Consider the following 23,035-nt stretch of genomic DNA (forward strand, 5'->3'; position numbering starts at 1 on the left):
TGGCAATAAAAATAATCTTGAGATATCTAAAAGGCATTGAAAACTATGGCTTATGGTACAAACTTGGAGGTAATCTTGACTTAAAAGTATTTACTGATGCTGATTGGGTAGGGAATCTTGATGACAAAAAAAGTACTAGTGGTGGAGTATTCTTTCTTGGCAAAATACTAGTATCTTGGACAAGCAAGAAGCAAAATTGTACATCTCAATCCATAGCAAAGGTAGAATATGTGGTTGTAGTAGTGAATTGCTTTAACATTGTTTGGTTCAAACAATTGTTGGAAGGAATGAAGGTTGAAATCAAAGAGCTAGTTGTCATATATTGTGATAACACCAGTGCAATCAACATATCAAAGAATCAAATAATGTATTTAAAAAAAAAAGAACATCGCTATAAAATATCATTTCTAAAGAGAATTGGTGCAAGACAAGGAAGCCAGATTGGAATATGTGAATATAAAGGATCATATTGCAGACATATTCACGAAGCCATTACCCAAGGATGCCTTCTTGTATCTAAGAGGTAACCTAGGGGTTATTCCCCTATTAGAAGCTCACTAAATAAAGTTTAGTGATGCATCAACCAAAGCATGTTGAAATCAATTAGTTGATGCAGAATTATCAAAGGCTCATTGCAAATGAATCAGTAATTGAGGTACATTGATATTAATAGAGATGTTCTCTTTGGCATGTGTTGTTAAAGAGGGAGAAGTTATACTATCACATTTCATAAGAAATTTCTCTAAGAGGGAGAAGTTTGTAGTGAGAGGGAGAATAAACTTGGGCAGATGGAATTTTTATGATAGAGGGTGAGATCTAAAGACATGAAAGGAGCTCACATTGATAGAGGGAGTTCTCATGTTGAGAATCAGAATGAAACTAAGGATATGTTTCTTACTTTATTATTGCTCTAGAAATTTCACTATGCTATGACATGTTGTTTTGCCATCAATTCCAAAGAGGGAGATTGTTGGATACAATTGATTAATTGTGTTTTGTCCTTGATGTTACACAAATGTCATATTAGTTTTTGTTTGTTAATGTCAAGCTCACTCGGGTAGTAAAAATAGTTTTTTGTGTCTACTGAGCATTCTTGTGTTTGCCAAGTTTAGAAGGCAATGTCTACAGAGTTCACTCAGGAGACAAAGGAAAGTGTGCTGAAGATGAGTATTAATTGAGCTCACTCAGTTAATGAAAGAAAAGTTGGATGGAACTAGTGCTAACTGAGCTTACTTGGTTGCCAAAGGATTTTTTTAAGTTTTTAGTGTTAACTGAGCTTCTATTGGTTATCATAGGAAATCATTTCTAAGTTAGTGTCTATCGAGCTGGGTTAGCTAATGAAGGATTTTCTTATTGTGGCATATTAAGCTTAATTAATTTATCTATTGATTCTAGTTGACTGAGATGATGAATATTGATTATTCTAAGTTATATTTTAGTTGACTTGACAATGTGGATGATATAAGTATAAGGTCAAGTTGTGAATGTAAAATATGGATGTATGGAAAAAGTGCATGAGTGAATTAAAGATCTAATAATGAGTAGAAGAAGTTAAGGATAAACAAAATATCCTTGTGGAGCTAAAGAGATATATTTGATCAGAAAGGATCAAGCACAAGCCCAAATAGATATTTCTAATTACCAATTTAGTTTTTATTCAATTTAGGTAATCTCATTGTTACTTTCTTAACATTGTAGCAGTGATCTAAAGCTCTTAATAGAGTTGGTTTAACAACCATTTATAAATCCTCTAACAAGGTAGCAATTCTATTGAATTGTCTCAAGACCTCTTACAAGGCCACTACTAACAGGGTGATTATATCCTCTAACAGGGTCACACCTAACAATGTGTTTTGTAACCTTTAATAAGGTTGGCTCCTAATAGGGCTCACTTCAGAAGAGTGAAAAATAGTAACTAGTTGCAATTGGTGGTTTTCCCAAATTGGGTTTCCATGTTAAATCTTAGTGTCAAATGTATTCATGCTATTTTCTTTTATATGTTTGCAACTAAGTTAAAGTAACAGTAATCATAGATAATATCTAAAGATTTTCATGTTTACCGAGAAAACATAGTGTTTTTAGAGTTACAACATTTGATTTGTTTGTCGAGCATCAATAGTATTCAATTTCTAGAGTTTGTTTTTGTACTGACATCTAAGGGATCTAGGATTTATTTTAGTGGTAACTAATTCACCCCTCCCCTCTCAGTTACTCATCTTATATTTCCAAAAATATGTCATTCTTTATTTCTCATTTCAAGGCTTCTAAAGCTAATTTCTTTTTTTCCATTTGTGGATCTTTGATTTTGCTAACAAAATTGGTTGCCTCTTAATTATTCACCACTTTTCATAAATCATAACTAGCAATACTTAGAAACTTTTCTTTTGATTCAATGTCCTATACCCTCACATTTGGATCTAACCATAGATGTGACTTGAGAATCCTATCTCAAATGTCCCCAGGAAAATTTGAAGTGAAACCACCACTATCCTTAATGCTTACATGTTTAGAACTAGGCTCATGATCAATGGAGAGATGAATAGCTCTTCCTCTTTAGCAAATAAAAAATCTAAAGTCACTGACATTTGCAACCAAAGGTTTATGGCATCTATTAAGATGACTATGATAGCAAGGGAATCTCCTCAAGAAATGTTCAAAATGCATCTAAGAATGGCCTTATCTCTATTATTATAGGCTTTGGTTATGTCCCCAACAAAATAAAACCATATTTCTTCCTCACATGAGTGTGAATGCATGGACAAAGATTTTTCTAGGTATGAGAATAGCCTTAACTAGTGAGCTTGATACAAAATATGAAATGAATTACTCTAGAATGGAAGCCAATAGGCTTTCATATGTATGTGAAACATATCTAACAACATATATCCATCATTTTTTATAGCTATCTTTTTACTAGAATCCTTCTTCTCTGCCAATGGCTATGATTTGACCTCCTTTGGAATAGAAGCCAAAATAATAGGTTCTTCACTAGATTCATAAGCATGTAAACTTGCTTCAAGATTAACCAGTGGGAAGACCAAGTTACAAAAAATGAATCCTTTAACATACTTTCCATGCTTATCTAATGAAACATCTCCATCAAGAGTATTTAGGTAGAGGGTTTCTCAATCTTGAACCTCATCATCAATGGGAAGACCAAGTTAAACCAGTATGAAGACCAAGTTACCGAAAATGAATCCTTTAACATACTTTCCATTCTTATCTAATGAAACATCTCCATCAAGAGTATTTAGGTAGAGGGTTTCTCAATCTTGAACCTCATCACCAATGTCAAAGAGGTATCAACACAATATTAAAAATATGTGAGGCTTTAAAGAATAAACCAAGGCACCAAATTTTTCTAGTGAACTCACAAAACTTTCCCTAATTGTTGGGTTTTAAGAATAATTCTATTGTATATATAATGAATATACTTGCTAGGGTCTATAGTCTTTGATCCTTTGTGACCAAGAAAATGAAGAATGTGTGTTGAAAGATAGGTGAATTCACTATCTTCAATAAATTCACAAAGATGATACATGCCACTTTACTTTGCTTCTAAAATATTCCTTATATGAATAAGAATACAATCTATAATAGCTTTCTTATACTCAATCCATTTTCATGGAGTATATTACTCAAAAAAATTTATTAGTGTGTGGTATTTCTTTGGGAATTTCAAGCACAAAGATGTAATAGCTTCCACAACAATAATCTTGATCTTATATTCCCTATCAGACATGAAATTTCTAATTTTGTTTATCAAATGATCCACACTTGATTCATTTCTTGTTTTTAATGGTGTGGTAATAGCTAGAGTGGTTTTGAACTAGTTTTGGTCTAAAATTAGTCTCTCGATATCAATTTTGTAGTTTGTAACTGCAAACAAATGTGTCATTACCACCTTGTTTAAAGTACAAATAGTTGAAAACCAAAGAACTATCTTTGATGAGCTTAAAAATAGTTGTAAAATAGTAATAGCTAGTGTGAACTCTTGAATTGTCATCCCATTCAATTCTATTATATACCTTGTAGCTTTAAATATGACCATTTCCACATTGTGGTACAAACATTCTTCTAAATAATCATAGAGTGAATGTTGACTAGTTTGTGAATTTATATTTTTTTCTTATATAATGTGGTAGGTGTAATAGATAAAAGAGGCATTGAGCTAAAGGTGAGTGAATTGTTCCTCTCATTAGACTAGTCACAAGCTTTATTATAGCTAAGTAGCCATTTTGTCAAATGAAGCAAGGCTAGTGTATGCAATTTTACAAGAGAAATATTGGACCAAATTATTTCTTGTACCTTGTTATTCAAATGATTGACAATATATCAAGTGGTTTGATGTAAATGAATTCCACTAATAAGAGAAGTACTAGAGACAACCTTTTTCTTTTTCTTTTTTATCAACAATGACTTGTTTTAGATATCTCTTAATTTGTCTCCTTGAGAATTAGCAGCTAGGAAAAGTTTATTCTTAGCACATATCCATCTATATAAAAAAAAATTACATTTGGCAATTTTTACAACTTTTCGGCAAAATCTGTATAGAAATGTTTTTACATTAGCAATTTTGATTTAGGCTACCTTCATCTATCATTATGATGAAATGATTTTTTGTGTACAAGTATTTTTAAACCTATTTTAGAAGTAACATCCTTTGATCCCTTTATGCAGGTACCAATGAGTTGTTTCCTAACATTGCAGAAGGTTTCAAGGCCTTCGTGTCAAGATTTGCATTGTTGATGGTATGTTATTTCTTTTGTTTAAGGACCCAAATGCTCCAATATTGTATACAAACTTCCTTGATGAGTGTTTCACATGTTTGTGTAAATTATGAGAATATTTGTATATCATAATTGTAATTTTTTAAAAAATTCTTAGAGAATAGCATAAGTAGTTTTAATGTAGTTGTGAGTGGTAACTTTGCATGTGATAAAGATCTCATATTGTCTATAATACTCCTTTTTCACATGTTGACTTTTTAATAGAATACTCATAAGGGATTTATGATGCAATTATTCTAGATTATTTTGATCCTATAGGTATGATGTTTGGTATGTATATAGTACTATTTATTATAAGTTTGTTTGAAATACCCTTTCAAAATAAAAAGTAAAGTGAAATAAACATTTTTTAGTTTCTATGATAATTGTGAAGTGTGACTTGAGCATTACTAAATGGACATAGGTATAGCATGTTTGAAGTGAGGGATTGAAATATTTTCAAAAAAATCATTGCAAAATACTCTCATTGTCAAAGATGCACAAGAGCTGGATCATTTCAAGATTTTCAAGCATATAATGTGACTATTGCAATTTCAGCCAACACACAAAATGAGACTCTACCATTATGGGCCATCTTTTCACAAATGATTAGTCCCCATTAAAACCAATATTTTGTTAATGAAAAACAATGAACTAGCACAATTGAAATATTTTATGTCCAGGAAAGTAAAATATAAGATAGGTGTAGTAAAATATGTTGGAAAAAAGTCAGGATGCCCACATGGCATAGATCTATATATGAAATTCTTATTTATATGGAAGCATTTTTTTTTATACTTTCATTTCCCGTCAATATTGAGTTTATATGTTCTATGCAATTAAGAATTGAATTCCCTAATCGGATCTACTAGTACTTAGGACTTAGGTGCAAACCACTACATAAGCTCATCCAATTTGGGACCATCCTCTCCACTAATTAAATGATGTTCAACCACAATAAATAAGGTAACTTGTTGCACTACTTACATTGTTTCCATTTGTGAGACAGAGCATCCCATTTCTCAGGTGTTTTCAAAGGAAGATAAGGGACTTGACAACTAGGGGACTTGAGCTAGTATGCTATACATTCTTATGAAATGCTTCTTGTAGGATATTAATTACAAGGTTTAGCCTCTGTTGCATGACTTTGGTCTGATATAGTGGCCATCTCAATTAGTTTATCCAATCATATTGCCATAGAATTGCTTGCTGCTCAAATTTATGATAGCAATAAAGATAAAGTAGTTCAGGGTAAAAATGGAATTTGGCTAGTTGCATATTATTATTGTTTGCTAACTTTAATTTTAGGATTATCATTTATTTCTATAAAGGGTAGTTACCTCTAGAAAATTCATTCATGATAATCTTAGTAGCATGATTCATTCAGTTCTCTTTGGAAATGATAACACCAAGGTCTATACCATTTGGGAGACCTACAAATCTAAGGCTCTTAAATCCTGGTTGATTGTAGCTTGCATTTGTCAACTTGAATATGTGTTGGGCAGGAAATATTTCAATGTTGGAGTCGGAATGGTTGTGAAAAATTGTGTTGGTGTCTTTATTACCAAGGTTATATGTCTTAGATCTCAATTGCATGGTCCACTCCCATTGTTAACCCTTCATTTATTTTCATTATTTCTGTATGGCTCGCTGTAATATACATATAGTATTCCATAGTCCTTCATTTTAGGGGCTCTAACATTACCTTTAACTTTCACTTTGTCATTATATCTATTTTTATTATAACTAGTTTATCCAGATTACCAAGTTTTCATTTCCATTGTTGTGGTCTCATATATGGTAACCTTGCAAAAGGATAACTTTGAAATACAAGATGATAAGTACTTCCAAAACATATCCTGGTTATAAATCTTATCAAGAATATGTGAGCACTTGACACATCCTTGCCAGTGTATCTTTTAAAAATGAAAAATTTGTGAGAGTGTATAGGGTTGTCTGATGAAATAATAGTTAAAAAAAAATATATTAAATTTTGTATTCTTAATAGTAAGTTTCTGGATTAGATTGTGTAAAGATTTTTTTCATCAACGTTTTGAACCACACTACGTGATCCATCATTAGGATGAGAGAGCACGAGGTGTAAAAAAATGTTTACATTGTTTTACACCTCTTGTTTTACATTGTTTTACACCTCTTGCTCTCTCATCCTGATGATGGATCACGTAGTGTGATTCGAAACGTTGATGAAAAAAATCTTTACACAATCTAATCTAGAAACTTAGTATTATGACTATCATGGATTGTGGAAATCTGATCACATTAAATTTTGTATTATTCAGGTACATATAAAATGAAAGTCTAATTACAAAAGATAAATAATTACTTAGAAGCTATCCTTGTTTCTGAACTTCAAATGAAATGGTAACTGAAATTTTCATAAGATTTTCACTATTTTGTATATAATTCCACAACACATCAACATCATTTCCTATCATTATCTCATTTTTAATTCAATTCTTGAAGTAGACAATCTTATGACTATATTTTTTTACACAGTATTGGACTCTATAGATTTTCCTTGCGTAAATAACATAATCTCTAAAAGTGTAGGCTGAAAGAGGAAAGAATAAACCTTTTATACAAATCATAGATTGAAGCATAAAACAAACTTAAATTCTTTTTAAATAGGAGAATGAAAGACACTGATGTACATGTTGCATTTGCAAATTGTAAAATTATGTTTTAGAATTAAAAGAATTGGTCTTTGTACAAGCTATAACTTTTGCAGTGGCAGAGAAGAGAAACGTTGTAGGAGGCAACATTGTTGAAAATGTAATAGGAAATTTAATGTTATGTTTTAAATGCTTTTAGTTTTTGAAGTTTGTAATAACGTCCTACATGTGGTGGCATGCCTAGAGCAGCAGTTCGATAAGCTCTCCAGATATAGCCACCTAGGACCAGGTGTGTGGATCTTAAATTAGAATAGTTTTTAATTCGTAGGTGGAGTGTTAATGATTTTCAGAATCCAATAATAGGTAGTAGGCAGTTTTTTGGAATATTCTTGATTTAGACTATCTAATATTGGTAGGAAAAGAACATTTGAGATTCTTATCCTTTTTTTGGATAGAAGACGTTTTTCTTTTCTAGATAGAAAGAAAACATTTCACATCCTTTAATTAGGAAAAAGAAAGTCAGTTTTAAAAGAAAGCCAGTCGGCTATGTAAGAGAGGAATCGAATTTGGAGAGATATGGAATGTTTTTTCATTTTGTCTTTGTGCAAGTTTTCAATGGTCTGAGTTTTGAATAGATTTTTCTTATCTTCTCACTGGAAACAAGTTGATAGTTTGCAGAAGATTAAAAAGTTTTAGTTTTGGGTCGAATTCGGTATGTTTGCAGAAAATTAATCTCAGTGCGTGGGTAATATTTCCCAAATGCACTGTTGGATTTTCATGAGCTTTGGATATGTTATTATAGGCCTAATTATGCCCATCTTCACTAGAGGGATCGAAGATTTTTGATCTGGTTCAAAAGTTATACATGTCTGTTCATAGGTCTATCTGGAGACAACAAGAAGCAATGTTTTACAGAAAAATATACTCTGATTCAGGGTCAAGATCTCAAGTTTGAACCGTTGGATTTCTCTCAAATTTTTATATGTTGTTTGAAACCTAGTTAGGCAAAATATCAATGGTTGGATTGAGAAAATATTGTCTTTTTCAAAAGTTATACATGTCTGTACACGGGTCTATCTAGAGACAGCAAGAAGCAATGTTTTTCAGAAAAATGTACTCCGATGCGTGGTCAATATATAGCGTTTAAACCATTGGATTTCTTTAAAACTTTTATATGTTGTTTGAAACCTAGTTACACTAAATCACAATGGTTGGATTGAGTAAATCTTTTCTGGTTCAAAAGTTATTCATGTCTGAGTGCAGGTCTATCCAGAGGCAGCAAGAAGAAATTTTTGGGGGGATTTATTTTCAAAGTTTTGTTTATTGAATCTAGTGGATGGTTATAGGAGTCTTATGAGTTGAGTCTAAGGTATCTTTGGTTGTGTTTTCATAATAATAATAATGATTAGAATAGTTGGTTCAAATCACAATGGGTGGTTATAATATATCGTGTGTGATCCTGAAGGTTGTAGATGCCCCTTGAAGCAACTCAATTGAGTGAGTTTTTTCCTCCCGAGTTTTCCAAGGTGTGGCTTTGCATCAATAACCAAGGTCAACCAAAACCAATCCTAGCTAATAAAACATATATTTCAATTCAACTACTAATATGTCTTGCTATTCATACCTAATGATACTTATGCACATCATGATTCTCTATAAGAATTGGTAGCTCAATAGTAAAGAAGACAACTCATCATATCTAGTTTTGGGTAACTTATATAAGCTTCACTTGAGCATTCGAACATTGAGAAAAGAAATATTTTTGACATGTTTCCATATGTCGATAAAAAATTCCTAGCATGCAATGCTATGATAAAAGTGTTGGTGGAGAAAGAAGAAAATTAAAACAAAGCTTATACCCCAAATGATTAGGTGTAACTATGACCTTTCAAGAGTATGAATATTTTTTAGAAACATGAAAGGTACAGTCCTCATATACAATTAAGTAGGTGGAAAGAAACAATGTTGATAAGGTGAAAGAAATTTAGATAGGACTCAAGCTCGCTAAACTAAAAGTATCATTGAGGTTAATAAATGAAGGTCACTCCCAAGTTATAATCAAAGCAATTGCGAAAAGACCAAGTCACAAATAACATCGCGAAAAAATTGTATAGGAGTGAATTTTTTTTGAAATAGTAATAACAAAAAACAATTATATTCACTTAATGGGCTAAAAAAAAATTTCCTCATTTTTAATTATTTAGCTAACATTGGTATGAACAATAGGTATTGGATTGGCCTAGTAGCAAATGTACTCATGGAAAGTGCAATTATAAATATCTAGCTTTAAATGGTGAAGTTTATATTCATAAATTAGGGTTTCCTAAAAATCCTCCTCCATGCAATCATCATAATAAATTTCACAAATGAAAAACCCTCCCCAAACTTTGTCTACTAGCTACTTTAACTCTATTCTCAATCACAAGAAAAGGAGAGTCATAGATACAAAAGAAAGAAGCATTGTTTAATAAATTGTTTTTTGTAGACCATTTTTGAAATACCAGTAAGAATTGACTCTCCAATTCTTTTGTTGAAATATTAGAACTTGTATTTTTTTTGTGTTGGTAAGTTGCTTAAATTAAAACATGAGAGGGAAGTTGACATTTTTAGCACAAGGAATATTGGGTTCCTTCTAGAGATTTTTTTCTTTTTCAAAATCTATATCCTTGCTCTCACTTGATAATTTACTCTTTTGATCTTTCTCCATGGATTCCTCTTCATACTGACACTTCAAAAGTAAGGGGTTGGGAATCCTTTTATACTATTTTTACTAGCCTCTCCTACCTTAGCTTTTGTCAGGGGGTCAGGAATTCAATTTGATGAAGAAACTAGATTCCCTTAAATAAAAATGACAGGTTCAACATGATTCATGTATCTTTTATCATTCAATGAATGTCCATACCATTTTACAATTTCCTAATTTGGTATTGAAAAGGAGGATGCTAGAATATGTTGAGCAATTTGGTTTTACACTTGCCAATTGCATTTGTCTTAAAATTTTCTAAAGCTTTTTAAAAAAAACCCCTTGTACTTATCCAATAATCATTGCAGTCCATGAGACTACATTTATTTGAGGCATTTTTAAAATAGTTTATGTGCCTTGTCTATGTTTCCACATTTTTTATCCATGTCTAGAATGGAAGTTGTAACTACAACATATGATGAATATCCTCTATCTAGTATTCTTTGATGAATGTCAATACCCTGTTCTAAATCTTCCATGTTGGCACTGGCAAGAGACTAATTTTATAGCTACCAATTGCATTTTACTAGTTTGTAGTGGCAGTGAAAGCATATTCACCATGATTGATTTTCTATGTGTGTATGGTGACATGTCCTTGACTTTTTTGGACACATCCTTGAATTGATGACATTTTGGGGATGTGGGGAAGACTTAGGACTCCCCCACCCCCACCCCCCCCTACCCCCCCACACCAATTATTTTATTTATTTTAATCTCACCATGTTAAACATACTTTTGCATTGATCTTATCATGTTAAACAATGAAAGTCTTCCATATTTGATTTTTTAATTTTTAATGCAGGTTAAGGACAAAATTTCCAATTATAGTATCTACTTATGTGCCTTCTTATGCTCTTGGAAACTTTGTATGCCTTCCTATGTAGCTCTAATTGATAATGAAATTATGAATGATGGGAAAAAAGGTTGTAGAATATGGCCTTGGGTTTGTCAATTGCATTAGCTTGAAAGTCTCTATATATTTTCACCAAATCCACTTTGTGCACATGCTACATTCGTTTCTTTTCATTCCTTGCAATGACATTGTCAAATAGTTGTATTATTTATGATTTCATATTCATTATACCACATTCTTGTGAGACACTTTAACAAATAGTTTTCTTGCATTATACTACTCCAACTATACCTATCACTACTCACTTCACCATGACCATAGCTCCCATAGTCACATTGATGACACCAGTCATAACTAATGTTACTACACCAATCACAATGTCCACCACTCTTGCAACTCATGTAACAACACTGTAACATCCCCCACCACTGCAACAACACTGACAACTAGACCAAATTGGTGCATAACAAATCTTGGTGTGGCATATAAAAGCTTTTAGCTTGCCATAGATTATGCCTATGGGCTTGGAGTCACAAACTATTCAACAATACAACAAGGAGTTGCCTACTATAATCTAGAAATTTTTGCATCTCACACCTATACTTTTGATAACTACTACAAGAAGAACGAAACAACTCCTACTAGTTGCAACTTTGGTGGAAATGCAAAGATGACTACTCAAAATCCAAGTAAGCTTCTCATTTAAAAAATAAAATCAACAAGCATATGGTATCAATCTCTATTTCCATCCAAAAATACATGATAATCAAAATATGTCCCCATGATGAGTAATTATCTCCAATAGTAAACCACCATTCCAAATGGTCAAATATAGTTCCCAGGTAATATATTTTTTGATCTGCTCCTAAAATTAATTCTTTAAAAGTAGAAAGACCATAAAAGAATATATTCACCTAGATTTTCCATTACAGGGCATCCTAGTTCACTAGCTTGTTACCACAAAATCCTACATTATAATAGAACCTTTAAAGAGATTTTTTTTTAATTTTGAGATGTTCTAGTTGTTTCAACTTGGCCGTTTCTTTAAGAACTTGAACTTGAATTTGTAGTGACAAGAGTTTTAGTTAGATAATGTGATGGTTGTTTATATCCATGATTTTTATTATGCTCATTTCATGGCTACCCATAGCTGACCAACTCATTGTAGGGATGTTGACCATAACCTTGTTGCCCACATGTGCCATATGCTTGTTGATTGGCTCCATGTTGCATTTAAGTAGGTTGGGTAGAGACATGTTGTTGAGTATACCCAACAGGTGATGAGAGTTGTTGCTCGTACCTTGTTTATATTGAATCCTACTGACCATAGCTAGGTTGAGTTGTGCCTAAATGGGCATATTCCTATAAAGAGATTTGTGGTCCATAACTTGCCTACGTCAACCCTTGCTATGGATATGTAAGTTGGGTTCATTCTTGTTTCCCATAGCATAGTCAAGAAGATAGTTGTTATCCAAATCCTAATAGTGGTATAGGTTGTTTTCCATAGGCAGGTTGAGATGGTGTTTATTATCCATATCCAAACTATGAAGCCCCTTGTTGAGGATAGGTAAACAAAGCAGGTGTTGATGAAGCCCCTTGTTGAGGATAGCTAAACATTGTAGGTGTTGATTGGCTATAACCCTACTAGGGTGTAACTGGCTATCATTTTCCTTGTGGCATAGTCCCTCGATTTGAAGAAAATTGGGGTGGTCCATATTCTTGTGATGGAAGTCAGTCTTATTGAGTAGCTGCAGTTTGTGTAATTCTCGACGGGCCATAACCTTGATTACAATAGGCTTACTGATCATATCCTTGTTGTACATCTACCTATTGTCCATATCACTACTATGATGTGCCTTGATTCCAATAGGCTTGGTTCTCATAACCTTGTTTAGGATAGCCCTACTAGCCATATGTACTTCCTATTAGTTTGTGGTGACTGATTAGGAAAGTACTATACATACTTAAAAAATTCTTTGGGGTTTGAGGCATCAGCCCAAATTTTTTTTTTGGCCTATGGCTAACATTGTGGTTGACATATAGTAGACATGTTATAACCTAAAGTGGCATAAAATTACTTATATAAAACGGCTTAGGGTTAGGTGTTTTCATTAAGTTGTGATGCAAAATTGGTTCTTGTGGTGGCATTGAGCTGTAAGGGATTACAGACTATAATCAAGTTATAATCACTAGATTGTAATAATATCGGACTTGCTATTTGGTGGATGTAGCCTAGGGATTGGGTGAACCATGTTAAATCTTGGTTCCTTGTGTTCTTTTCTGTGTGATCTATTATTTTCTATTATTGGTTATATTTGCATGTAATTGTTATTTTCTATCCATGGTTTAATCCTAACAAGTGGTATCATAACAAGGTCATTTTTTAGTTATCCTATATAGGAAAGTCTCACAATTAAGTGGGAGTCTCATGGTTGAGTGGAAGTGATGGTAGACAAGGGTAAGTTGAGGGTTGACAGGTTTAACGAGCAGAACTTCTAGTTATGGAAGATGCAAATGGAAGAATATCATTATTAGAAGGATTTATGGAAGTCGTTCGAAGGAAAAACCAAGAATAAGGGATCTATCTCAAATGACGAATGAGATCTTTTAGATAGAAATACACTCAAAAGCATTTGGTTATGCCTAGAACCATCAATGGCATTTAATATTAAAAAGCAAAGACGATAGAAGATCGATGCAAACCCTAGCAAAACTAAATGAAAAGCCCTTCGCTTCAAACAAGGTATTTCTCATGAAGCATTTATTTAATATGAAAATGGTAGAAGGTGGATCTATTGTAGATCATTTAAATGAGTTTAATACTATCACTAAGTAGTTATGTTCTGTGGGTATCAATTTTGATGAAGAAATTACGGCTCTCTTGATTTTTTGTTCTTTGCCTGAAAGCTGGAATGGCTTGGTAATGGTTGTGAGTAATTTTGTTCCTAGATCTAGTATCCTAAAATGTGATGATGTGATTGGTGTTCTTTTGAGTGAGGAAACTTGTAGGAAAACCTCAGTTGGATCTACATCAAGAAGTGCTTTGAATGCACAAAGCAGGGGTAGAATGACTAAGAGAGGAAGTAACTCTAGAAATCATGGGAAATCAAGAGGAAAGTCAAAGGGGGAGGAGGTCTCAATCAAGAGGACCGAATGAATGATGGTACTATGGGAAACCAGGGCACAAAAAGAAATATTGTTGGAATCGAGAGAAAAATGAAGGAGATAAACTAGATGGAGACAAGGAGGCAAATGTGGTAAGTGACAAATCCAAAGAGGATGCTTTTCTTTTGTCTTTAGAAAGTGTTGATGATTCATGGGTTTTAGATTCTGGCGCTTCATTTCATGTTACACCTCATAGAGGTTATTTCATTGATTATGTCCAAGGGGATTTTGGACTTGTTTTTCTGGGGGATAATGAACCTTATCAGATTTTTGAAAAGGGAAAAGTTAAGATTAAGTTGCAGAATGGGAATCATTAGCTAGTACATGAGGTAAGACATGTTCCAAGGTTGAGTAGGAATTTAATTTTATTAGGGCAACTCAGTGATGAGGGTTGTGTCACTACTACATTTGACCTCAAATATCTACCAAAATTTTGACCATCAATTAAAAAGGTTTTGGTTGGTCAAATTGTAAAGGAAAATTTTCATTTTTTTAAATCTAAGCCTGTGTTGGTTGAAATTTCAACCAACACGGGCTTAACTTTGAAATGAAAAATCATTTTTGATTTGATTGTTGGAGCGGGTGAAGGAGCTAGTGTAAGGGTTTTCTTAATTTGGCATTTCATTCACATTGTTTTCTTCTGCATTTTTTACTTGTGCCCCCCAACTTCTCCCTTTTTCTCACTATTGGGGTAGTGGCATGCATATCACTAGAAGCATTCCTTCATCTTTAAATCAAGAAAAAATGAAAAGTTACAAACTAGAGTTTTAGGGGTTTTACTAGATCTCTTCCATTTCTAGATGATAAGATGAGAGATCGCATCTCATATTTTTTGAAAGCTTTGAAACTTTATATATGCATTGTAAGCTTAAGGATAGATGCAAGTTGCAGAGTTTTGTATCTCTTAAATTTGAAGTTTGGTACCAGGTGCAAGCCAAGTACTGTGCCATTTTCCTTGACTAGTATTTACTGATTTTTTAAAACAATATTATACTAAATTTAAGGAGACTATTAAAAACAATGTGGAAGTAGTTACAACTCTAAATAATGTGAAAGTTAGCAAGCCAACAATGAGCATAATATAAAATTAATTACAAGATGCTTGATTTTTTCCCATGACCTTCCCGAATGTGGAATGGCAAACCATGTTGGGGAGGAAACTCAAACGCATGGCAAAGATAGAAAATAGCCATTGGAACTATAATACAGGATTAGTTGCTACTAGAGCAAATAGGATACTGTTAATTATTCCTCGTATGCAACAAGAGCTAACAAGATCCTTCTGGGACAACTATGGAAGACAAATGCAAACTACTATCAAAATGTAGCAGCCCATTACAAAGGAAATACTAGTTGTTCAAAAGTTACATCATAATAATGGCCTTTAAAATAGCAACCCTAGTTCAATGGGCAACTCCATCCATACACTATTCTTTGCAATATTAAAAATATTAGCAATCTAAAACCCTATCCATGGTAGTAGCATTTCAAAAGCAATTAACTGGCATAAAAAGAGGAAACCCCTCAGAAGTCCCCTTAGAAAGTTCCAAAAAGGAGATTACATTGCATTTATCATCCACATTATTGTTATATAATCTAAATGAATCCCTCTAAAAAGCATGTGATATGTACCAAATGGAGTAGGAAAGGGCAATCAATAGATGGTATTGTGAAATGGTGGAAACATGTGTTCCCAAGCTAGGTAAGTATCACTCTACTCTTGCAGGTAATTTTTAATAATAGATTGCAAGGAATCAATGAAAAATGAATTTCTAAGTGGAAAACCAATGTTTTTTGAAGGTGACAGCTTCCTATTTTCAGACTGGCAATCGAATTTTAATACTAAAGCATTCAAAACAAGTAAATCTCCAAAATGAGTTACAATAGCATATTTGCTCATAGAACTATTATCTAAGAAGCCAGATTTGTCCCCTATTGACCAGATTTGAGTCTAGGTTCACACAAGTCTGAATGTGCATCCAGGTTCATTGCAAGTTTGAGCAGGGTACTTATTGAATTTTAACATTCTTCTTAGTGAGGATAAATTGTGGTTGATTCATAGCTCCAAAAGGTAGTGAAGTTATGAAATTAAATCTATGAAGGTATTGGGTTAATAATACAGGTGATAATACATAATGTTCTAATACCTATTTTACTTTTGAGAAGATCTTTAATTTTTTTGTTTGATTGTATCAAATAATCAAGTTGGCCGATCTTTCATTTCCCAACATTTAGTAAAGGTGAGTTTAGGAATTATGCTTATTCATTTTTGACAATTTCCATATAGTATGTGAGCAAAAATAATTTTTGGTCAACATTGCTTTAGTTTTGAGACACCACTTATTTCTTGGAACATTTTGTGCTATCTAAATATTTGATTGTATTCAAGGTTTATTGCTGATTTATGTTTATGAATCTTGGTTAGATTATTGACAACATTCCAGTAACAATCAAGAATATTCACATTCGATATGTCGATTAAGATCCTGCTTCTAAGGCAACCTATGCTTATATGCTAATGATTGCATTATGTTTTTCATGGATTGATTATTAAGTGTCCTTGCTTATTAAGTGTCCTTTAGAGGGTGCTCGCATAGAATGTATTGAAACTCATATACAAAAAAGCTTTTGATCACTTTGGAATGGTATTTTGTGACATTCCCTAGTAGAAAATTCTAATTCCCAATGAGTAATCGTATGTCACTATGCTTTTAAATCAAATTAAGGAACAATCATTGATTCATAATACATATGTCCTAATTCATTACTTCTCTCCTAGTCACTAACCTTAAGAATGATGATAGATTTACTATGTCAAGGGGACATGAAATAGCCTACAAACAGGTTCCCTCAAGGCTCTTACCTTCATATATTAGTTGATGATATACTGAAACCATTATTTTTCTCTTTCCTTTGAATGTGATTTGTGATGGATACTTTGTAGTTTGCTTTAGACTTTATGCAAAAAGGCTCAATTATGGAGAAGATAGATATAATTAATGGTGCTTTGGAATCCCCTGGACTAGGTGTTCTTGATGCTTTTTTTGCAAGTTTGTCTATGATCATTGTTAGTGAGGTAGTATTCTTTTTTTGAACATTTTTCTTTAAAATTGAATTCACTAAGATCATTCCACCATAATTGCTTCTTGCTGAATGACTTTTAAGACTTCTAGTATGTTGATTACATATTTTTTCCCCTACAAGATTGGAGATGAGACTTTCATTATTGTTGCACTCATGGAAATGTGTCATCCAAAGTCCATTGTCTTGCCTAGTGCTCTTAGTGCACTTGTTGTTATGACTATAAGTAAGGTAGTTACTCTTGTATTGTATATTTCTGGCTTTAGTTTTGGAATACAATGTTCTTAATGGAAGTGATTTTGGTAAAGACATCTTTGTCTCATTCATATGGGGTTGGGCTTGAGCAAATACTGAATTGATTCAATTTTTATGATGTTGTGAGTGAAGGTGCTATCAACTGGATTAGGGTGAATAGTTCCAAATTTGATCTCGAGGAAGCACACAAATAGTGTTGTTACAGGTAGGGAAGTGTACATACTATTCTAACGAGATACTATTCGAATTTCTTTTTGCATAGAGCTTTTTTAATATTTTATCATATTAGAATCTCTTAGTGCCTTGAATTACAACCTCACCATGTCCAAAGATCTGTGATACTTAGTTCTCTATTATTTGTTTGATTGCATACTATGTGTTCCTTACTTATTTGATATTTCCTTTAGAAATATTAAGACACCTATGTCCTATGGTATTCATCATTTTCCATTTGAATGCAGTGGGTGTAAGAGGATCACAAATATAATCATAGAGTAAACATTTTCCATCAAATGCCAGTAATGAAACTAGAGTTAGAAACTGGTCAGACATAAACTGTGACAGTGGCACACACACACACACACACACACAATATATATATAATGGAAATTATGATAATAAAATAAATAAATTATAATCTACAATATATAATAATGGTTAGTAAAAATGATAAATATGTATTACTATTATATAAATTTCCTACCAAAAACATTGTACAAGATGATGTGCATGCACTTGAAGCTCTATGGATCTATGGAACACTCCAAGCTATCTAGATTTTTTTTTTCTACACCTTATATGTAAAGAAGTTTGTGCACTAAGTATTCATTTGTTTATATTTTGAGCATTCCACTAGTCTTTCCTGAGTATTCTTTTCTCTTTGCTATTCCACATCATATCTAGCTCCATGCACCAATATTACACACTTTCAAAAGCAACTATATTATCATATTGATTAAAGATTTATTTATGAATATTATCATTAGCAGAGGGCACCTTAGAAATATCAGGCCTCTTTGAAGAACACATCCCATAATAGGAGATGGAATTTCCTTGGCATATTGGCCTTCTAAGGATCCCCTCCTCTTAGAAATGAGAAGATTTAGGGATCATGTATCCCTATGGAACACTGCTATTAGGGTTACCTAAATTGGTAAAATTGCAAGGAATTTTAGTAGCTACTAGTAGTATTCCTATAAATATTAAGGCTAGGTATATCTAAGATGAGGAATTATGAGTGTTGGTTATGGGAGAGTCAATAACCTCTACCCAGATAGAAACTAAATCAAACTAGAAATGTTTTTACTCTCTTATCTCCAGCTCTTAATCTCATCAGTTCTAGGTTCACAATTTAAGTGACACCAATGGGCCATAACAATAGAATTCAAGAAAGTACAAAATATTTAAGTAATCAAAGTTTAAAATAAATTAAATATGAATGAGAAACAACATAACATAAATATTTGGTGCATATACCTTAAGCTTACTCAATGTGGACATAAAAATGTTGAATTAAGTATACATATACTATTTAGTATTTACAATTGATATTTTCATATCAATCTAAAGTTCAATGCATCCACTTAAATCAAGATAACTACTCAAAGATATCACGCACCTCATCTTAATAGTTTCTTCATCACATAAGTATGCACCAGCAACAATTGTATCCCTTATATGATTCTCAATGGAATCAAAAGGATCCAGAATAACACTAATACCACCTTGTGCATAATGACTACCACAGACCCATGTTTTGCAACTTCAAGAGCATACCTAAGACTAGCCAGTGCACTACCAATGATAGAAAAGTCAAAATATTTGATAGGATTGCCCCTTGACACAAAAACTTGATTTGACTTTGAATGATTTTTCACTCCATGATCAAGTGAGGCATCTATTCTTCTAGTATATCAGTGGTTCATTCAAGTTCCTTGAGTCCATGAGTAAAAGTTGCAAGACATGTAGAAAAATATATTGATCACAAATTGAATTTTTTTTTTATCATTCTATAGTTTTTTTTTATAATTATAATAGTATTATATCATCCAACTAATAAAAGTGTAGCCAAATTTATACATATAAACTGATAAAACCTCTAAGAATCATACATGCTATATTTTAAATTCAGCTTAAGCCATTGTACTTCTCAATAGAGTGGTTAAACTTGATATCTTGTGGAGCCCACTAAAAGAATTCAAAAAGAAAAGAAACTTTTCTAAATCATATATTAATAATCAGAGCAATTTTCCCCTACCACCAAATCATCCTAGCTAACTATACAAACCTTTAAGAAGCGATTTCACTTTCTTTTTGCCTATAGAAATATTGCAATAAAGTTGTGTATACAAATATAAAGCATATGTAGTTGGTACCTCACAGCTTATCATGTTTTAGTTTTGTTTCACAAACCATCAAGATGACTTAGTTAGAGCACTTGTCTGTAGGATTCTAATGCTCCTTTATGTTTACATAAAATTAGTTAGGTTTAATTGAATTTGATATATTTTCACATATGCTTGGTTAGCAATTTTGTATGGGTTATTGTTGCCTATAATACTATTGCAAATCTATTTTTTTGCCTATGAACTTGTACTAATATAGGACTACCCTGTACTTGTAAGAGGCATCTAATCATTACTACAAAGGAAAAATACAAAGTCTTCTACCATTAGAATAAAGAGTGATAAAATGAAGGTTCAAAAGAACATTTCCACTACCTTAGTCCCTAAAAAATTTCTCCAAACATGTGATTTCCAATGGTACAACAATGTTTGATATCATCTTTAACAATAGGAACATGGCTTCTCTAAGCTATCATGAGTGGTCACTCATACAATGTTCCATCTCTAATGGGCCTAGTTCCTTATTATCTATGCATCCTAATATCATATTTGACATTAACCCATATCTCATTTAGAATTTAAGTTAGTGTCTATAACCCATACCTCATGGGTTCATTCCAATGCTCTTTCCATTCCTAATTCTTCACTATTTTACAAATCTCTCCATGTTGATTGCATTGTACCTAGGGCATGAACTAATTGTCGAGGCAGTCAAATAATCTACCTCAAGATGTTAAACAAGTTTTGTGATGTTTGAATAGTTCTTCATTTTCTTTGTAGGCATTTGGAAATCTTCCTATAAAGCATTATATAACAAAATATAGTATCTTGTAGTTCTGAAAGAGCTCACCACATTCAATTCCAGTTGTGCATAGTTGGTGTTGATTACAATCTGCAGGTGACTTTGACAAAATGGATCTTCTCTATTGTGGTCACATGGCTGAATGGAAAGAGACATTGCAGTTCTACCCTCCTCTACCCCCTCAAAGGAAATCTCTTACAAAGGAATATTAAATTAGTAAAAAATTAGGCAAGATGACTTTTTTGCATCCTTTCTTGTCTTCATTATCAGGTTCAGAGTGCTATTTTGTTTATCATACAAGCATGTTGTTGTAAAAATTGGTGTCAGAGCTTATGGAAAGGTGGAAAATTTGAAGTGAACGATTAGAAGAACATCACCATGGTCAAAAACTATGAAAAAGAAGTGGAAGATCATATACAATGTAATTTCAAAGACAAACCTTATAGAAGAAAGTTTAAAAAGAAGCAACATTCTGGCAAAGATGAGGAATTCATTTTTCTAGCTCAACAAATCTTAATTTTAAATTAATAAATTGAGCATCTTGACAAATTCTATAACATTTGTTGATACTAGTAGCCAAAAGAACCCTAAATGAAAATGTGATGACCCATTAGAAATATTTCGTCAACAAGAGATAATTGTAGAAAGTTGTGATGCAAGTACTTTTCTTTTTCTGTATTCTATTTCATTACAATGGCAAATTGAAATTCATAATTAGAAAAAGAGGTCAATACTAAATAATGTAGGAAGAACTTGAAATTAGAGTAAATATTATTGTGTGCATTTGCAAAGTGAATATTGTTGTGCACTTCAGCTATGAGTTATTTCTTCAACCTATGTATGTAATAGTGTTGTTACTATAGCTTGTAGTGACTTCCATAGTTGGTCTAATTCATAAGTTTTGCACACATGTCAGATTTGTCAAGTTTGTCTATTTGCCAAATTGTGCAAGAAATTCAAAATTGCTAGCCTTAGTTTGCATTATCTTCTTTCCTCTTCTTGTTGTACTATATAATCTTATGCTTAGATTAGGATTAGTTAATTACAATTTTGTTTCAATTTTATGATTTTTCGTGTTAGGTTTTCAAAGAAACAAAATGATGACTGTTGTTTAATTTGAGTACAAAAAATGATTCTGTTGTTTATCATGAATCTTAATCATGCTAAGTTAATGGATTTGTCTTTTTTTTTAGAAATATACAGTTTAGTTTATTCATTGTGGAAAGAAGTTCGTTCGGATCAAAATCTACAAAAATTTTCTTGTTTAAATACAACTCTGTATACTTTTGGATGACACAGCCCTGCTTTGTTGTTCAAGCATCATATAAACTTGCAAACTTTCATAGCTCTATGGATTTAAAACCTTTTTAGGGTAACTTTGGATGTCCAACTTGGTATGTCAAAATGTGCAACAGGATATAAAATAGATCTGGAAACAAATTCTAGGCACATAAATTTAGGTCCACTGCGAGACTTCTCACTATGTCTCAAATCTGTGATACCATAGACACTTTGCTTCAATACTTGGTCACTCAGATCCAAGCATATCAATATGCAGCCAACAAAGGATCCTATGTGTAGGTACACATTGGAAATCAGTAACAATAGATGAGTCATTCAATTTATGATCCTCAAACCAACAAAGACTATCCTCATCTAGGAATTAGTGAAGCACTTTAGTGACCTATAGGATTTAAATTTTTTATCTTATGTTCTTATTAAACATAGGTTATAAAAAATTTTAAAAAATTGTTGGTGAATGCCCATTTTCTCAAATGACATGTAGATTAGCTTGCGCTTTTATTGCTGGCAATGGTATCTCTCTCTAGATCCTAAGATTGGTGTTTTATTTTTGAAATTATTTTTACAATACTGATACAAATTTCTTAGATGGAGGGTTTTGTGAAAACAATAGTCTTGATTTGGATGGATCAATAGTTTATGCCAAGCTTTTCATCTAGAGAGCGTTCTATTTTAGAAGTAGATGCTTGTGTTATGATGTGTAACAACCTAGATCTGATCATGGAAAGTGACACAATATTTTTAATTGATTTAAAAATGCTATTCATATAGGTAGGATTTTCATATTTATATTATTTTGTAGGTGAAGAAGATGAAAGGGTTGAAGCAGAAGAAGGCTCACCTGATGGAAATCTAAGTAAATGGTGGAACAATCCCAAAAAAAGTAGATTATGCATACAACTTTTTTGAGGAGGTACCCATTGATGCTCTTTTCTAGAAATATGAAATAATTAATTTCATTAGTGTTACAAAGGGAAAAGAAAATGAAGGTGTTGTAACTAGGTGCGGTGTAACAAGGTTGCCTTGTAAACACACAGAGGTTTGCGAAAGGTTGCTTGTATTGGTGCTTGACATCTAGCTAGAGTTT

The 23,035-nt window shown here is 32.5% G+C and overlaps 2 pseudogenes; both read right to left on the reverse strand.

The window, feature by feature from the left end:
* Positions 1 to 2,217: 2,217 nt before the first annotated feature.
* On the reverse strand, positions 2,218 to 2,756 carry LOC149540976 (putative protein phosphatase 2C 9 pseudogene; annotated as a pseudogene).
* Positions 2,757 to 2,823: 67 nt separating this feature from the next.
* Positions 2,824 to 15,356, reverse strand: LOC149540977 (coatomer subunit gamma-2-like; annotated as a pseudogene).
* Between the last annotated feature and the right edge of the window lie 7,679 nt (positions 15,357 to 23,035).

The sequence above is a fragment of the Cupressus sempervirens genome, chromosome 9 (genome assembly GCF_028749045.1).
Source record: "Cupressus sempervirens isolate cs-2001-9-10 chromosome 9, ASM2874904v1, whole genome shotgun sequence".
In the NCBI taxonomy this organism is placed as follows: Eukaryota; Viridiplantae; Streptophyta; class Pinopsida; order Cupressales; family Cupressaceae; genus Cupressus; species Cupressus sempervirens.